Genomic DNA, 12,797 nt, shown 5'->3' on the forward strand with positions numbered 1-12,797 from the left:
CTTTTTATTAAAATATTTTGTTACAATTGGTGCTGGTTAGTATGACCAAAATTCTATATCACGGTATTTTTCAAAAGTATACCAGTTTCACAGTATTCAACGGTATTTTTTTCCCATGCACGAGTGGATGTTAACCACATTTTCTACTGCAATTACTTGCAGTAGACTGTCTAAGAATAATCTATTCCACTGTCAAGAGTATTTTACATTGTACAAACAACATTTTAATGTGCACACAAGTATTTACAGGTTTGCATGGCCCCATAAAGTGATAGTTTTCAAAGGGGCACCAATAAAGAGAAGGAATCACATTGCATGACAGTTGCAATCAAAATATAGAACCTTTTAATCAAACACATTTTGCAAGCAACTTAAACTGTAATTTTGACAACATATTTTCAACCATCTAAAGAGGCATTTAGACTTAGTAAAATATTCAGAGGTGCCTGTCAAAAGTTGTATTGCACTGAACATGTCTTAGAAAAGGAATGAATAGTAAATATTTTTTGTAAACCAACTACACTTTCTGTTAATGTTAACAATCTCTGTCCACTGACACGTCAGCTATATGGATTGTAATGGCATTGGTTGTCTTGATCCACCGCCTGCTTTGTTTGTCGTAGGCAGTACCTCTAGCAAACGCGTATACAAGTGACGTCTGACTCAAGTGTCCTCTAGTTTTTTCAGTTTTATCTGAGGACGTGGAGGGTGCCAATCTTTGTTCCATACATTCATGGTACTCCAAAGCATGTGTGCGGCTAAGGAGGTGCAGCAAATTGCTCGTGTTGCTGCCTCCGGTGACAACTTTAGCTCTACAGCATTTGCGGCAAATAGTTGTTTGGTCCACATCCGACCTTTTAAAACCAAAGTATCTCCAGACAACAAACATGGCTCCTTTTTCAGCAAAAGTTCTTCTGTGTCATCATGTTCAACTGTATCGTCTGCTACAGCTTCAGTTTCGGAATGTTCTCTGTCCATTTTCACCGCTCAAAAACTCCACTAATGTATGTACTCCGATGCATGCGTGTTTAGCAATGTAGCAGTGAAAAAGGTCCCCCCTTAAACAGTATCCTGCTGCGCCATGTTCCAAACATTGTTTAGGCTATTTAAATTGGTGTTGCGATATAAGGAAAATCCATATCATGAACCGGTATACCTCCCAGTACTACTTACAATGGGAGCAATCACTAATTGAGTTTTGAATGGTTTTTGTTAAACCCATGCATGCAGTAACAAGTTTCATAATGAATAAACTGAATTAGATGGTACTGTATATTATTAGCCTAAGTAAGGTAGGGAAAATACATACATTCTTAAAGTAGCTTAATCCATATTTATAATTTTGTTTTTTATAATTGCAGTTCCTGCTAAATTTTAAGACTTTTCATCAAACATGGCATGCTCATATTCAGACCTCACAATCCAAAGTCCTCCAGTTCAAATTTCATGCTTAATCACTATCAGTATAGTGTGTGCATGTTCTCCCACTGTCTGCATGAGGTTTCCTCCCACATATCAAAGACGATACTCTAACTGGTTAATTGGTTACTCTAAGCTGACCCGGCGTGAGGGTCTCCTGCAATGGACTGGTTTCCTATCCAGGATTAGATCTTGTCTTGCATAAAGTGCTGCTGGCATAGGTGCTGGTTCAACAAAACAAGAACTAAATACAGTAATCCCTCCTCGATCGCAGGGGTTGCGTTCCAGAACCACCCGCGATAGATGAAAATCCGCGAAGTAGAAACCATATGTTTGTATTGTTATTTTTATATATTTTAAGCCCTTATAAACTCTCCCACACTGTTAACATTATTAGAGGCCTCTAGACATGAAATAACACCCTTTAGTCAAAACTGTGCTCCATGACAAGACAGAGATGACAGTTCTTTCTCACAATTAAAAGAATGCAAATATATCTTCTCTTCAAAGGAGTGCGCGCATCAGGAGCAGAGAATTTCAGAGAGAGAGAGAGCGCTCGCTAAGAAAAGCAAACAATCAAAAAATCAATACGTGCTTTTGTGCTTTTAAGGATGCCGAAGCACCGCGATAAAGCAGCATTTTTTAGAGGAGTGTCCGTATCTTCTAAGCAAACAGCCTCTGTGCAAACAGCCCCTCTGCTCACACCCACTCCGTTAGGCACAGAGAACATCAGAGAGAGAGAGAGAGAGAGAGAGTGTGAGATTAAAGCAAACAATCAAAAAATCAATACGTGCTTTTGGGTTTTTAAGAATGCCGAAGCACCGCGATAAAGCGGAATTTTTAGAGGAGTGTCCGTATCTTCTAAGCAAACAGCCTCTGTGCAAACAGCCCCTCTGCTCACACCCACTCCGTTAGGCACAGAGAACATCAGAGAGAGAGAGAGAGAGAGAGTGTGAGATTAAAGCAAACAATCAAAAAATCAATACGTGCTTTTGGGTTTTTAAGAATGCCGAAGCACCGCGATAAAGCGGAATTTTTTAGAGGAGCGTCCGTATCCTCTAGGCAAACAGCCCCTCTGCTCACACCCCCTCCGTCTGGGAGAGAGAATGAGAGAGACAGAAAAACGCAAACAATCAAGCACTGTGCGGGAAGCATATCTTATATCATTGAGGAGTTTTATTTAATATGTAATACATGCTCTGATTGGGTAGCTTCTAAGCCATCCGCCAATAGCGTCCCTTGTATGAAATCAACTGGGCAAACATACCATAAATTAAAAAGACCCATTGTCCACAGAAATTCGCGAACCAGCGAAAAATACGTGATATATATTTAGATATGCTTACATTTAAAATCCGCGATGGAGTGAATCTGCGAAAGTCGAAGCACGATATTGCGAGGGATTACTGTAAGAAAATTTGAAAAAAATTGTTTAAAGGATGGGTGGATAAATAGATGCATGTGATTCTGTGGATGCACACTGCCTTCTAACAAAATACGTTTTCTGTTTACTGTTTAAAGTTAAAGTTAAAAATGTTTTCCTAAAGCAATGCATTACCTTATTCTAATTATTAATTTCATGGCAAAAAGATAAAAAACAACTGCCATCTCAATACATATTTCCATATTAAAAACACGTTAGAATATTTACATATAAAAAGAGATAAAAACAATACTATTTGTCAGCTATAAGCAAGCAGAATGAAGTGCATTTCAGGATAAATAACAAAACACTGCATGGCGCTGCTAGTTAGCCAGTATTGCAAACAGAAATAGATTTGAACAAAAATAATGAGACTAAAAGAGGTAAGTATATTGCAAATGAAGGCCACTCACCTTCTCTTTGTCATTTTCAAACTCTTGTCCTTTTATTATTGGGAATATAAGTTTATTTTAAGCTTTCCAGAAATCTAGATTTTATAAGCCTGATACAATGCACTTGGGTTCAGGAGACACAGTGAGTCGATTCAGCTCTGTCACAACAACACATAAAAGAGCAGTTAAGGAGGACTAAATGCTTACAATCAATAAAAAATGATAGTATTCCAGGTAATTTAAAAAGAAAGAGAAAGATATCTGTCACTCTTCTGCAATTTCAGCATTAAAACTAGGTACAAAATCATAACTGCACAAAGCAATGCCTATTCAAAATGAATATAAAATATACAGAAGGCCAAAAGGGCAGAAGCAGTTTATAATTCCACAATAAAAAAAGATGCACTTGTGGGGATTTTATATGTATAGAAGATGTATTAAAATAAAACGTTTTAAAACATAAACTTTAATACATTTATTGTTACATGCTGGGAGTATGGAGGTGCAGAGGGGAGCTCTTAAACCTCAGTTCAGCTACCAGCTGGATTTCGGGGATATCTCTGTATATGTGAGCCTGAAATGTGATGACCTGGTGCTCGTTTCAGAGCTATCTCCTGTATTGCAATTGAAGAAAACACATCCTATGCCTTTCTGATAAGATTCACAAATTTTGAAAGTTATTCACTGACAAGAAAATAATCTACAAACTTTATTAAACAGGAATGTGATAACTAAATGTGATTTCTAGAGGTGCTCATTTTTCCCCATTATCTTTATGAGGAGTTTAGATGTATTAGGCAAAGGCCATTAGATATTCTCAGACCAGTCTGACAAATAAAGGCAGGAGACAACTAAGGCATTAAAAGAAGTAGTAAAAGCAGCTTAGGATAAAGCACGACCACTAAGTCCCATCTGGAGAGAAAAATTCATGAGAAAGGGTTTATTTCTAACACAATAATAATTCTGTTCAATACACGTGAATTCCTCTGCCAGGGAAGCAGATTAAGCCGACAGAAACCATTTGCACGCTCAAAGGAATGGTTAAAACAGGAAACAAAAAAACAGCTAACCAACCCCCCACACCAAGGCGAGTGTGCATTCCCTGACATTTTCTTTAGTGTTTGTGGCTATGAACATGGTTGACATGATATCCCACTAAAATTAAGCTCAGAGTGATAGAAAGGGTACAATGACTAGTGTACGTCTGGTTTTACTGTTTTCACTGTACATTCAACTAGTAAAAGCAGAATAGCAATGAAAACAAAAACCTTACCAAATATATTAACATGCAAAACAATTCTACCTGCACCCTATGTGTCCTTGTGCAGGTGTATGTCAGTTAAAGATGAGCTGAAAGCACACAGGTGAGTCCATTAAGGTTTTTTTTTTGTTTTTTAATAACGCAACCACTGTGAATGAAGGCACAAGCAAACCCTGAAAGCTTTCAGCCTAATTAGAGCTCATCAGTGTGGCTGAGCTTTTAACAGCAGCTCCACAGAAAATGTTTTTTGTATGCTACACCACAATTCAGCTGCAAAAATAAGAAATTTCAAAAGGTAATAACCCTTGTCTTGGGTAAAAGATAAATTCATGTCTTAGAGTTTTCAAAAAGCATTGACACCAAGGCCAGCTCTTTGAATTAAGGAGTACAAATTACTCAAGCTCTGATGAAAAGGACATGGTAAAGATATCCCTCTCATATCTGAAGTAATAGGACTCAATAAAAAATTACTTTAATGATGTATACAACTGTGATTATGAAAAAGTAACATAAAAAAAAATCCACTAGACTGAGCTAACAGCAGGATCTAAGGCCACATTAATGCACACTGCACTTGCACCTCCATTGCACAGCAGTACACTCTACATAAATTCAGTATATGGACAACCTGCCTCACTGATTTTCGATCAAAAAATGCAGGTACTAAGAAAATGTATCACTCAAGATGTTTCCCACCTGCAGGTCAGATTGGAGACCATGCACTGGCACAGCACATTGCCAGACTCACCAGACGATGAAAAACCTCAGAATCCTGGTTGGCAATCCACAGGCAGACACGTGATCCAATTCCTCCCCCCCCAAAATAGAAATGACCTTCTATTTGCCGCAGCCAGGTGTTACATGGGCATCCCGCTGGCTTGGTCCAGCTGCTCGGGTCCTCAACAAGGAGGATCCTGTAAGCCGGATCACCCTCAGGGAATCGGACCACATCTCCAAAGAGACACAGTACTGAAGGAGTCCAGTCTTCGACTGAGGTCACTGGATAGTGTTCCATGTCTCATAACCATAAAGCAAAACAGGAAGCACCAGTACTCTAAAGATTTGGACCTTCATCCATTTGCAAAGATATTGGGAGAGCCACACAACCCTTTCTAGACTACCTCATAATCCCCCATACACTCCCAATCAACTGACTTCATAAGGAGAGTCACTTCAGGCAGGAATGGTAAAGGTAAGTACAGTAAACTTCTTGACAGGGTCGACATTCATTCACAGACAGAAAACTGCCAACGGCTGTGAGCAAGAGGTCATTAAAGGCTGGGATCTTGGTTTTTATCCAAGACACTCTTAAACCCAGACACTCAAGACTCCTCACTCAGAGCCTCCATTAACTCTGCAAAGATCATAGCATCATCAGCAAAATCAAGATCAGATCAGATCTTTTCTTCAACAACAGATGGCCCACAGCTTATGGACCCCACAACCCTGTCCAAAACCCAGTCCATGCAAGCACTGAACAGAGTACGAGCAAGAACACACCCCTGATGAACCCCAAAATCAACTGGGGAAGCAGCACTCACAGTACAGTATAAAGGCCGGCCATGATAACCAGAAAACTTGGGGGATATCCCACAAATTCTCAGGATGTGCTACAGGGCAGCTTGATCAACTGAGTCGAACACTTCACGAAAATCGATAAAGGCTGCAAAGAAACTCTGCCGATATTCGCTTTTGCGCTCAATGAGAATTCTCAGTACTAGGATACAGTTGATGGCAGACTTCTTAGGCATAAAATAAGACTTCTCCGGTCACTGGTAGGTGAGCAGATGAACACAAATGAGCAGCATTATCCCCGTGTAGTTGCTGCAATTGAGGCAATCACCCTTCCCTTTCCATATAGGGAGTTGGGCTGACGCCTGCCTCCTAAATGGGAGCAAAGATAGCTTGCAATGCCAGGAGGACAGTCTACCACCAGCCTAGAAGTTCACCTCGGATATTTGCATTTGCACTCCTTGAGAACCCTCAGTGCCAGGATGAGGTCAATGGTAGACTTCTTAGGCATAAAACCAGACTGCATCTTTTTTTTTTTATATATAAATGCCCAAGAAGTTTACCAGCACTTAACAAATTAATAAATGTATCCAACTATAGCTGCACATTTAATTGAGGGCCTTTCCACAAGCTATCCTAACTCGATCTACTGAATCACCTTCATTTTTTCCAGGGGTGTGTGGAAAGGTGGGCTTTGTTGTAATTCTGCTAAAAGAGCTATTCTATTATAACAGCATGTCACTACACAGAAATCAAAACTGCTAACAACTCAAGCAATTTGGTTGAACTTGGATATCAAAAAACAAAGTTGAAATTTGTATAACTTTCACTCCTCCAGTTTTTAATTAAACACTTCTTTATGGCAGAACAGAAATGTTGCCCAAATACCTCAACACACAGAAACAGGAAAAAATATAATTTTGTCAGCTTAAAAATCTCATTGTTTTACACCTTGTCAATTAACATTTCATAGTCATGCTCATGGTCCGTTTTCTGAGTGATGCTTTCTGTTTCATAAGAAATTCAGACTGTTGAGAAATAATCAGTTCTGTTACCTGTAACAATGTCTATGTTTTTTTCATAGTAATCTCTCCACTGAGCCATAATGCAAATTTTGGCCTTTTAAAATGCAGTTACAGCATGCACATAAACAAAAAGCTTTAAATTATACAGTGGGTTTTATCACTAAGGAGATTCACAGAACTGAAAGGTTTAGCAACTTGCCATGTTTCAGATAGGTCAGCTAGGAGACATTTCCTTGAAAGGTGAATTGGCAAGTCTCTGTCAATTGGTATCAGTTTACACAAGCAACACAAGAAATATCTGGTATCTGAGTGAACACCTGAAAAAACTGCAGGCTGTCCATTAATGATGTTGGGTTTAAAATTACTGTAATTATTCTTTTAGATGTAGGCTGGGCAAAAAAATATATATATTTTAGTGAGAAATAATGGTTAAGTGTGTAAATGACAAAGGTGTCCAACAAAAGATTAGATTTTCCTCTATGTGTCTAAAAAGCAGAGTAAGCCCCAAATGGCAGCAGCCATATTACATGCACTTCAGAACAGGTCATCCACCTACAACAGCATGTTCCGGCCCAACCAGTATGTGGATGGAAGACCACCTAGGAAAAGCTTGGGTTGCTGCTTGAAGAGGTGTTGGTGACGCCATTTGAGATTGCTTAACCTGATGGGGACACTGTGCTGTAAAAATTGCAACATCCTTTGGATGAAACATAAAACCGAGGTCCTGAGTCTCTGTAGTCATAAAAGATCCCTGGGCATCCTACGTAAAAAGAGTGAGGTGTCCCCTAATGTCCAGGCTAGTCATTCTGGCCCTCTAATCATGCCCTGTCTCTAAATGGTTATCTTCACCACCTAATAGCTTATATGTGGTGTATATACTGGCGCAAAAGTAGCTGCTGTCACATCATCATATAGTGGTGGTTGAAGTGGCTCCCCGTTCACTATGAAAAGTGCTTTCAGCAGTAAGAAATGTGCTGCATAAATGTAAAGAATTAGTTTCATCATCATCATTATCATCATTATTATTATTAATTGACAGTTATTAGGTCCGTCAAACACTAAAGCCAGCTGATGAGAACACAAACAGTCTGTTTTTTCTTAATACACAAAATAACAAATATTTTAAAAAATGAATATCAAAATAAGATATACAAATATAAATGATTACACACTGCTTCCTGGGTTGCATGGTGGATGATGCTCTTGTCTGTATTAGTAATACTGATTTCAAACAATATATTGAGTAACGTTGGATTTTATTCAGAATAAGCGGTCACATAGTAAAGCTGAAGTGCATCAAGTCATTTTGACCATTCTACTTTTAAGCCCAAACTGCCCAAGCTGCCCAAGCAAGGATGCCATGCCTTCCATCTATTTCTGAAAATGAATCAAATGCTGGTACTGGCTTCCTGTGACACTGTAATTAACATTTCAGGGTTCACAAAATATATAAATGGACTGCTTAATGTGAAAAATATAGTATCTTCTTTGTTCATAAGTGCTTTACCGATTGTTTTTCTTTTCCGTTTTAAATGACTTTGTCAAGGTCACACAGTATGTCGGCACTTTAAGTGAATCAGCCATCTATGCTATTTGAAGCCTAGCTCCTTGGTCGTTAGACCACACTGTCTAAGTTTTTTGGAAATTGTTATTCTCCAGGTTCCACTGTCATCCATTTAAATCAGTACATATTCTGCGGTTAGCCTACCTTTGAAGACAGTGATCCCAGCAAAAATGCAGCCTTCATGGTCTGATCTAATTGCAAGTTTTACAGAAAAGAACAGGTAACGCAAGTAGAATCGATTGACTCTGTATTCAGAGGCTCTCTAAATTGCTTTAAGTAAGCTAAGCACCATCCAGCAGTCTGTGCTCTTTAAGCATTTTCCCAAGTTAGTGGTCTGGCAACCTTCATATTCATTTTACTGCAGACCAGACTATCTATCACAGCAATTGCATGATTAATACTAACGGTATTCTTCAGGGAATTAATAATAGAGAAATACTAGCGAAGGATGATTCAGCATGCCGGCATAAACCACACCAGGAGCAAATCTATTCATCAATTAGAGAATCAATAAAAAAGTACCATAATATCCATACTTGTATTTTTATTTAACAAGATAAATCCTAGCAAGCTACTGTTATAAAGTGCACAATATGACTGCAGTCAGCACTAGTTTTACTTGTGAAAGAGTAAGAGCAGGATAAAAATGACACATTGAAGACAGTGAGAGTGAACTTGTGACAGGCAATAAAGGCTGCCACAAACAACAGTAAAAAATAAAAAAACATTTTCTTTTTTTTTTTTTTTGGTTTTGCCACTGGTCATACACAAGTTCTATAATGATTAGAAAAAACTGCAACAGTTAAAAGAATGTGTCACCTTACATTTGTAAAGCATCCTGGGATGTAGCTCTTAGTAAACCAAGTAAGGATTAATTGATTAAAGAACTTAAAGTACTGACAGCCAAGACACATCTAGTGGACTACATCAACTGTAACAGTGCATGGAGCACAGCACACAATGCAGTCATCTCTAAAATTAAGCAGCAAGAGACCCAGCTTAACTCTAGCATGACTGGAGGTATATAAGAAAATACTCCAAAACTGATAAATTCAATTTTCTATAAAGAAATATAGACCTACAAAAGTGTACAATCATTAATAAAACATTCTCCACTCCATGTGTGATTATGACATATAAAAATCACAGCATGTAAAATAAACAAGTGTGCACATCACATGTAATCCATACATGAGGGAGACTAAGTTCAGATAAACTGGAATGCCATTCACTGTTTTGACTGATACACTTTGCCCCTTCCTGACTCAACATCAGATATTGTGGATATGGGAATCAAACAACTGCTTTTTTTGCTTTTATTCCAGTCTCCTAATTTACAGCAAATGAATAACAAAACAGACAAATTTCAACTTAAATGATAATTTTAGATCAAATATTATCAAATAAATAAAAAACAAATTAAATTACATAGTTTATTTTAAGGTGTGCATTATAATATCAATTCCCATAGCAGAGTTACTTAGAGAACAGCTGTTCAGAGACCTATAATCTTAGTGTATTTATCATTGTTGAGCTAAACACTAATTTAAGACCGCATTCAGCACAGCAGCGGAAAGTTACACAGCAAGGAAAAAAATAACAGTACAGCGGTAGCACAAAACACCTTACGAGCTAGCAATACAAAGTCAGATAATAAAAAAGAAGAGTTAACTTTTCAACAGTCAGGCACACTGAGAAATCACAGCAGACATTACAAGAAGAGAGCATGAGCTGCAAGATGAAAGAGTACAGACTGGAACTCAACCTAGGACGTTGGAGTCACTAGGAGATATGTTGGCATATGCAGAAACATACACCATCAAATACTACAAGCCCAAATCCTAAACAAAACGCACATGAATGAAATCTTAAGTGCAAGTATTAACCTTGACAGCGACTACAAGAGCACTGACATGATCCATGATGCCAGAACCTCCTTTAAAGAAGAACTCCAGAAGTCTTGCACAAGATGGCCCTTTTTATTTACACTCATAAAGCTGTGGGTGCTGGAATCAGGCACACCATGAAAAGGACTGTTACTATATAAATGGAAAACAGAGATTTGCAAACAAAAATATTATTTGAAAACAGAAAGCATGGGCCATTCTGATGCTGACTCTTACTGTGATATATTTCAGAAATAATCCCTTCAGTCCTTATCATACAAGGAGGTTTATGTGCCTGCCCTTTAAGTAATACAGGCATTTGATCCAGAAGCTGCAGCAGCAGTCTGGTTTTGCCTGATCACTGCATTTATTTCTTTTAAAACTCATCCTTGCATATTAAATGGACTGGTGGTAAATCTTTAGTGCCAAAGAGAGCCAAGGAGGGTGTTTAACACATAGTTGGCTTCTTCTAAGATAATAACTGCCTGGTGGTATCCATGAAGGGTTTATATCCACATTATAGTCATTCAGCTCTGATTTAGTGCAGAGACTCCAAAGTGCACATCATCAATCAATTTATCAATAATTCAAACTCATCTCTGTGCATGACACTGTAATAAATTGAATGATATAAAATTATTAGGAATGATAAGATTATTATTATTATTAGAGTTTTAAAATAGTTATAAAAATACACTTAAACATTCTTACAGCTATTTTCTAAACCTGTTTATCCTGAGCAGTGCTGTGGAGCCGATACCACCCCAAGCATTGGGGGCAAAGCGAAAAACAATCCCTAGGCTGTGCATCAGCCCTTTGCAGGCTGAACACACGCACTCATATATACAGTATATCAGGGACCAACTAACCTGCATGTCTTTGAACTGTGAGAGGAAACCATATGGACAAGGAGAGGACATGCAAATTCCACACAGGGAGCAAAGAGAGTTGAACGCCTCAAACATGTAAGAGATAATAATAAATAAAAGACCGTGATAATAGCAAGACTGAGACCAAGTATAAACTTGAATTAGTGATTAAAAAAGGTATTTGTTGCTTCCAAATAATACCTAAGACAATTTGCAAAGCACAAGAGAACATATATATATAATGACTGATCGGTAAGATGGTTCTCCAAAAATTATGATCAAGTTCTCCACTATCACAAAAATGAAGCTGACAGTCTTTCTTATATTGCTTAATCATGTAATATATTAAATGTAAAAAAAAAAGTTCTGAAAAATCCTTTTTTTGATTCTCAAGATGCAAAGTGTCAGGCAATTCAATCTATGCAATGTAGATTGCTTTATTCTTCAATCAGTATTACTTCAGCCTATAAAAAGAGCACAACTGTCATGATTAGCTAAGCCCAGGCAGACAAGGTAGCAATCAATGGCAGCTATTTCAAACCAAAAAGCAGATTAATCCTATTAATCAAGAATATTTTAAAAAAGATTGATTTCAATCGTTGACAGTGTATTTACCATTGATGAAGAGGTTGTTGGTGATTGTAAGAAATAAAAAGTAGAGGTAGGAGTTGAAATGAGGTGGGTTGTGAAACTATGCGTTAACCTGAAAAGATGATAAGTAAAGAAAAAAACAAAATTGAGAATGGGTGGAGAAGGAGAACTTCTATACAAATACATTTCAGTAATGATCCTTATGCTTGTATATCTACTAGATACAGAATATAAGATTCAAGAAATAAAAAACTCAGCAAGTTTGTAAGCTCACCTTAACATTGTCACACTGAAATAAGCTGAATTTCAATATACTATGTAACAATCACATAACAAGAGAATTTTGAAAGAAAATAATTAACAAATTTTGGAGACTACAACTGAAAAATGACTTCATTCAGAAACACAATATATATATATATATATATATATATATATATATATATATATATATATATATATATATATATATATAAATATAAATAAAGCAGCAAGATGCAAAATGTACAGTAGTTTCCACTAATGTCAATTACTGAAAAAATACAAATGATAAACAATTACTGTACTGGAACTTGTACACATTAATTAAAATGTATTATACACATCCACTGCATATGCTTAACAAAACACATTCTGTTTAAGCATGGATTACGTAATTTCAGTAAAATTGCTGCATGTTGTCTCATTCAGGACTAATAGAAACAGTTTCCAACCAGTACCATGTCTGTGTGCCCGTTTCTTTGGTTTACATTCAGTCTTTATTTTACACATTACTTTTCAACGAAACACCATCAGAAATAACTGTGCAAAACAAGCCTTCATCGAATGACAAAGAAATTTCTGCATGAACAAAAT

At 37.3% G+C, this 12,797-nt stretch overlaps 1 protein-coding gene across 2 annotated transcripts in view; it reads right to left on the reverse strand.

The window, feature by feature from the left end:
- The window catches only part of LOC120514552 (heparan sulfate 2-O-sulfotransferase 1), a 340,541-nt gene that overhangs the window by 277,817 nt on the left and 49,927 nt on the right, over positions 1 to 12,797 (reverse strand). The window lies entirely within an intron of this gene.

The sequence above is a fragment of the Polypterus senegalus genome, chromosome 14 (assembly GCF_016835505.1).
Source record: "Polypterus senegalus isolate Bchr_013 chromosome 14, ASM1683550v1, whole genome shotgun sequence".
NCBI classification, from domain to species: Eukaryota; Metazoa; Chordata; class Cladistia; order Polypteriformes; family Polypteridae; genus Polypterus; species Polypterus senegalus.